Consider the following 7,402-nt stretch of genomic DNA (forward strand, 5'->3'; position numbering starts at 1 on the left):
GGTCATTTCAAGGTGTATTAGAGTAGGTATTTAAATTGTGCAATGTCTTTTTATGATACTGATTATACTTTTGCCTGATATTGATTGAAAAATGAATTTTAAAAAATTGTTGGATTTTAAATTGTTGACACTTTGCATGTATACTGTTGAAAATATATCAGTATTTGTGAAGAGGGTAAGGTATCATGAAGTAATAAATTTAACCTTACTAAATCCTACTTGTATATACGTAGAATAAAAAAAAAAAAACTAAGTTGATAACATATTGCTCATGTTTAAAATGTGTATAAATCATAAGATCTTTGTCTGTTGTCTTAACTCAGGTCATTGAAGGCTACATTTGCTTATCAGAAAATGGAAAATGGAACATATTTTTATTTCATGTTGTTTGAAAATCTTGGGAACATAAGATATGCTTTATTCAGTTTAGGGTTTATTCTATACTGTGCTATCACACTATTTAATGCCATTATTATGCTTGTAATATATCTGGAAAGGACTTTACACCAGCCCATGTACATTCTGATTTCGTGTTTGTCTATCAACTCTGTGTTTGGAACAGCTGGCTTTTTCCCAAGAGTACTGACAGACTTGCTATCTGATACACACTCAATCTCCCGTGAAGCATGTCTCTTACAGTCTTATGTCATTTTCACATATGCAGCAAATGAGAATACAATATTAATGTTAATGGCATTTGACAGATTTGTTGCAATCTGTAAACCTTTACAGTATCACAACATATTTACACCAAGGTTTCTAACTGTTTTAATAGTTATAAACCTGACTTATCCAATGATTTATCTTGGTATTTCTGCTATTTTGACTTCCAGACTGACATTATGTGGTAACAACTTGTTTAAGGTGTACTGTCACAGCTTTGAAATGGTCAAACTGTCTTGTGGAAACACTACTGTTAATAATGCCATGGGATTTGTTATATTGATCACAACTGTAATCATTCCATTAAGTTTAATATTATATTCCTATGTAAAAATCGTCTCAGGTTACGAATGTAACCATTGTTCCCTGAGAACAGGGAACGAGACGCTGCGTCAGCTTCGACGCTACGGGGAACGCCTCCAGCGTGACAGGTGCCTGAAATCACTATCGAAAAACGTCAATCCTATTGACCGGCAACAGCCTATGATGTCATCAAGGCGCGACCAGGAAGTATATAAGGGCGCCTTGCCAACATGACAGTATCTAATCGTCTGAAGGGACTGTTTTCGGCAGGTAGGCCCTGCGGCATGGCACAGCGACGCAGCGTCTCGTTCCCTGTTCTCAGGGAACAATGGTTACATTCGTAACCTGAGACGTTCCCTTTCGAAAGGGAACTCGTGCTGCGTCAGCTTCGACGCTACGGGGAACGATATACCCACGCCGCCATGCCGACGGGAGTGCATGCCCACTGGCAGTGACAACTGTCAAGATAAGCAAATTCATATGAAATGCCTGAACCAATCCCCTTCTGGTCACATTAGGCTGTCAGTGACAGCGCTCCCTACGGTCATAGCCCAAGCTATCGCCCAAGAAGGAACCTTCACACACATGAGGTCCTTCCCAGGCCCTGCTCGAAGGCCTGGAATCACCCATTCGACTTAGAAGGGGTTCCTTTAAGGGAACGTGGCAAGGGAACTACGAGGGAACCCTATGCCAGTCACTATTCGGGAGGTTCACACCGAATGCCACCAGGGAGACCTGACCAGGTGACCCAGTCTGTTATGGGACACGTAATACGGTCAACCCTGTCTGTACAGTACAGAGCCTCTGGTACTCGCCTCCGAAGAGGCATCCCGCTAGGGTGCTGCAAGAAAGGCAGTAACATCCACTAGCCGGATCTCAGAGACGGGTTATCCCGGATAGAAGCTCTCAGCGAAGTGCTATATAACCCTTGCTAGCGAGGGGAGTTTAGCCGCTCGATCCTCGGATCTACCAAGCACCTACTTTAAAACGTGCTTAGGAGGCCAGAGGCCTTACAGGCTGATTATGCCAGGGAGGCCCCGAGGGGCCTACAACCCTTAACCAGCGCCAAGCGGCCGTAAGCTCATAATAGACCCTCATTCGAGAGGAGCTCATAAGCCTGCCTGGTAGGTAACCATGCAGTAGGCAAACTATGAAAGTCCCCTCCCGTGGGGACCGCATAGCAGCAGTAAGTTTCGTCGTGCAAGGGTAAGAACACCGCCTCCAGGTCTCGCGAACGGCCAGAGACCGGCGCCTGATAGCAGGTGACCACTAGCTGTCAGCGTAAAGCCAGTTGTGCGTTCCCGCCAGGGGAACTCGTTCCCCATGGAGGCCTAGAGGAGCCTCCACCTGGTAACCCTTGCCGACTGCTCGCGTGTCCAACAGCGGAGCTCGCCCTCAGGAAGGCCATACGGGCCTGAAACCTGATCGCAGTCGTGCTAGCCCTCGAGGTAGCAGGGAAGATAGGGACTCGCATCATCAGGGAGGCCTAACGGGCCTACCACCTGCAACAATGCCGGGCATTTCTCCATCACAGCCCTCTGCTCAGTGACTGGACCTATCCAGAGACCACGAGACAGGAGCGTGCCCTCAGAGGAGGCCACATGGGGCCTACTACTCCAAGCGAATCCCACAGGGAAGCCCCGTGCAGCTTTGCCTGATAGCATCCCGTGCTACGATCCGTTACCGAACCTGGGGACCGGGGAACGATTTCAGGGAGGCGCAATGCCTCCACTTGATAGCAGAGCGAGCCGCCCAAGCCAGAATGTGCTACTCATGGCACTTCATGGTCACCGCCCCAGCGGCTGCATTAAGGGAGGCCGGTTGAGGCCTACTACCTACTAGCAGTCGTGCTAGCCATACAGCGCCTACTAGCAGCTTATACCAGCCATCGAGGGACTTAATGCCAGTCGTGCCCCCTCGGGGGAGACCAGGCAGCGCCTGCTGACCACAGCAGGCCCTCAGGGAGGCCAATCGGGCCTACCATCTGAGTAAAGGTAAACCAAACCAGGAGCCTACCCCTCAGGGCGGCCTTAAGAAGGCTGGCTGCTGCGCCTGGGCTGGCGGCAGCTGTCTGCTGCTGACAAAGCCTGGAAATCCAGTTCACACCTGGGAACTCATCCCCAAGGAGAGTAGCTGACGAGGTTACTGCTGACGTCGACACCAGTGGAGAAGATCCTCCAGGGCCCACTCGTGGGCCACGGCATCGAGACTTCCTTGCAGGGAGGCCGGTTGATGCCTACTACCTGTTCTGAAGTCCAACTGCCCAGACTGCCGAAGCTGGCTGCTAACAACCAGCTGGCTCCTATGCCCCCACCTGGGGCTGGCTCCATCCCAGAGGCAGCTAGGGACAACTTGCATCGCCGTGTCCTAGGGCCCCTAGGACGGCGCAGTCTCTCGGGCAGCGCCTACAAACATGGACCTAATCACATTGCCAACAGCAGTGTACTCAGCGAAAGTGCTTAAACAAAGACCCTCTAAAGCGAGGGGAGTACAACTTACGTCACCTGCCTCGGGGCGGCTGTCTTACTTTCCATGCAGCGGCCAACCATAAGTGCGAGGGCGTCAGCCATTGGTAATGCTCGGGCCTCAGGGGAGCATCCGACCAGAACCTTCACAGAGGTTTATCCGATGTTCAGTTCAACCCCAGCCCTAAAGGAGGTGGAGCAGAGACATAGAGCAAGGGTGAAACAATACCTTTTCTTTTAGAAAATATAGAACCCACCGGCCGAACATCCTCCAGGAAGAGGCCGGGGGCCGCCAAAAGATGGCGGCCACCAAGCTCTGAAAGGTGGAAACGGCAGATAAAGTCTGATCGCAAAACCAGCGAAAGACGCTTCACTCCGCCCCACGACCACTGGCAAAGTCGCTGTCTGCTGCAACACCCCGACTGCGTTACTCGTAACCCCAGAACGCAGAGAAGGGGGCGGGCCTTGGCCGGACGACTCTGTAACAAGAGGAGGCTGAAACAAGGATGCATAAACCACGCCATGTTCTCATATCAAAGGACAGGCCAGGGGCGAACAACCTTCATTAAAAGGGAACGCCCCCATCCTTGACAAAGCCTAGGCCAAGTGGTGCGGCATACTGCACTAGATCTACTCAGGGCTCGGGAAAGAAATATTATTACCTCTAATATAACACACTGAGGCCCCGAAACCCCTTTTCCCAAAGCCCCGCAGAGCTGGGCGCAGATCTTACTACAGCTCGCGCATTAGCGCGTACCCGGTCTTCAGCTACTTCCCACTTTTACGCTAGGAAAACACAGCTAGCCCTCTACACTACAAGCCCTTGGGCAAGAGCGCAAATTAATCACCCACATAGTGGGAAAATAACACGGAGAGGCAGCAAGACTCTACTAGCAAAAGTGAGGCATACACACACAACCACATAATGTTGCAAAGAAGATCGTTCTTTAGCTTACTCACGGGGAGCTGCAGGCCCTGCGACATCCCGCGATGATCCAAAATCTCCCCAAGCAACCCCTCAGGGGAGCGACGGTCAAAAAGTCCTGAAAAACATAGTTTTGAAATTGTTTCACCCTCATAGAGGGGGACTCACCAATCGCTCCTCGCGGTGCGTCAATCCAGCCACCGAGCTAGTATCCGCCAACCTGAGGGGGGCGCTTCGACAACCAAGCCAGGCGGGCCGTCAGAATCTTACATTTCCTGCTCATCATAGGCCCACCGGCCTGATGTAAAGCGCCCGGGGAGAACGTGAGAGGAAGGGAAAAGCAGCATTCATCTCCGCGCCCTCGGGGGCGGAGTCTGCCGCCTATGCTGGTCCTGGTTGCCAGCCCCGGCTTCCTTCCTCTTCCGGTTGCGGGTGTCCCGCCTCTTCTGTGTCCCGCTCCTCCACGGCGGGGGCACTCGAGAGGCAACGCTGGCTCGCTGCCCCTGTCTCCAGCCCTCAGACTGAGACGGGAGCGGGACACCCGACTGCCTGGGCGCTGTCCCGGACCTCCGCGGTATGCAAGTCCTAAACGCTGCCGAGCGCGCCCTCGCCTCCCTGAACTTACCCACCACCGCCTCTACGGAGGTGCCAAAAAGCTCAGAGGGCGATACCGGGGCATCGAGGAGAAAGGTTCTCTCTTTCCCCCCGATGTCCGCCAGGTTGAGCCACAGATGTCTCTCCGTGGCCACCATCGCCGAAATCGAACGACCGATGGCAAAAGCGGTTTGCTTGGTGGCCCGGAGAGACAGATCTGTGGACCGGCGCAACTCGACTACCGCCTCAGGGGTCAGACCCACCCCCTGATCGAGGTCCCCCAGCAGGTCTGCCTGGTAAGCCTGTAACACCGCCATTGTGTGTAAGGCTGCCCCGGCATGACCCGCCGACATGTATGCCCTGCCGTTCAGGCGCGCAGATGTCCTGAGAGGTTCAGACGGCAGGGTGGGAGCCCTTAATGTCGATAGCCGCCCGGAGGCGAGGTAGTTCGCAAACGCCTCGTCTACGGGCGGCAACGCCACGTATCCCGCCTCGGGCAATCCCTCGACATCAGCGAAATTAGCCCGCTGTTGTCGAAGGATCCGAGCTGAATAAGGTTTCTTCCATCCTCTCACGATCTCTTGGTGGAGATCGGGAAAGAATGGAAGACTCCCGAGAGCTGGTTGGTCATGGGCGGAGAGAAAACGGTCGTCCAGCCTACCCGGACGCGCGTCCTCTCTCCTAGCGCGCTGCCAGGGCAGCTGCAGTCTACCTGCAGCACGCTCCATCACCTCCAATAGCTCCCCATACATGGGACAGGGTGGTTGAGAAGCCTCAGCCTCAGGCGCTTCATTCGCCTCCTCAACCATCCTCTGCTCAAATGGAAAAGCAGCGGACGAGGAGGAGGAGCGCAAATCCTGCTCCTCCTCCGAGGTCCGCCCCTCGCGATCTGGCTCGTTGTCTGCCAACACTACACCGGTCTCCAGACGACGAGCCAGGTCCAGCTGGGAACCCCAAGTCTGTAACCGCCGCTCAGCCTCAGCACGAGCGGGGCCGTTCCCAGCTGCTGAGCTCTCTCCCCTCGAGAAGAGAGCCAAACGAGAGCGGAGCGTTCTCATGGGAAAACGCTCACAGTTCGCACAGGATGCTCCCACGAGAACATCCCGTGCGTGCTCTTCCCCCAGGCAGTACACGCAGAGTGTGTGTGTGTCATCAGGTGTAAGGTACCTGTTGCACGGATCCACACACTTGCGGAAGTGTCGCTGCTTCTTCGCACACTTCATATCCTTCTCTGTTGATGCTTCCCAATAGCGAAACAGGCAAAACAGTCCCTGAAGACGAAGAGATACTGTCATGTTGGCAAGGCGCCCTTATATACTTCCTGGTCGCGCCTTGATGACATCATAGGCTGTTGCCGGTCAATAGGATTGACGTTTTTCAATAGTGATTTCAGGCACCTGTCACGCTGGAGGCGTTCCCCGTAGCGTCGAAGCTGACGCAGTGCGAGTTCCCTTTCGAAATCTAATAATTTGTTGAAGAAGCTCATCACAAGTCAAGGGCAAAGCTTTTCAAACTTGTATTCCACACATTGTGATTCTTTTGAATTTCTCAATTGCCATTATTTCTGAGGTCACTTTGAGTCGGCTTGTGACTGTAAAACTTCCTTTATGGTTGTCAGTTTTACTTTCACTTGAATTTCTTATTATACCTCCCATCCTGAACCCTCTTGTTTATGCTTTAAACTTGCCCGATATTCGCAAAACAATTATCCGTCTTATAAATGGATCCAGGTAAATGATTTATCTAGTGTAATAAAGGTTACACAGAATATTACAGATTGTTTTTTAGGACTATACATCAGCAAAATTGCACCCTATATTTTACGGAAATCCAGTCCAGTCATTCAGTATTTTTCATCTCAAAGTTTTGATTTAAGATTTTTTGTTTTAATTTTAAGATATTAGTTTGGTACTGTATCTAATTGCTGTGCAGTGCCTGGTACAAGTTCCTGTTCTCTACTTCATGGAAAATATTATTTATTTGACAGTTATTTTAATTATTATATAAGCCGCGTTTCCACCGAAATTACCCGGAACTATTTGTACCAGGAACTTTTTTCCCAGGAACTTTTTCTCCCCCAGACCTGCTACAATCTGCGTTTCCACCGCGGTCTAAAGTACCGGGGAGATTAGGCAAATTAGTCCGGTGACGTGGGAATGCGCGCGACTGCTTCTCCCAGTCACCGACGGACAGTAATCACTTTTGCGCGATACTGTCTGCAACAATAACAAGTGTAGGAGATGCAAGCAGCGCTGCTTTTGCTGATTATGTACACACATTACCAACACTGTTTATTTAAACGTGCACTTTCACCTGGTTTGACCATTTTAATGCAAAATGGGATGATGGGCAATCCAAAATCTGAATGTGTTGTAATAGCTCAATTCCAAAACAAAACATTTTCTATAAAAGGATAATGAGGTTTCATGTCATGACAGATGTGTGAAAAGTT

The 7,402-nt window shown here is 51.1% G+C and overlaps 1 pseudogene across 1 annotated transcript; it reads left to right on the forward strand.

Annotated features, from left to right (window-relative positions):
* The first annotated feature begins 354 nt into the window (after window positions 1–354).
* LOC307130516 (olfactory receptor 51I2-like) lies at window positions 355–6,684 on the forward strand (annotated as a pseudogene). Its single transcript has 2 exons — window positions 355–1,015; window positions 6,429–6,684. The product of its transcript is annotated as an olfactory receptor 51I2-like (transcript).
* Window positions 6,685–7,402: the final 718 nt, after the last annotated feature.

Source organism: Gobio gobio (genome assembly GCF_949357685.1).
Source record: "Gobio gobio genome assembly, chromosome: 8".
Classification (NCBI taxonomy): domain Eukaryota; kingdom Metazoa; phylum Chordata; class Actinopteri; order Cypriniformes; family Gobionidae; genus Gobio; species Gobio gobio.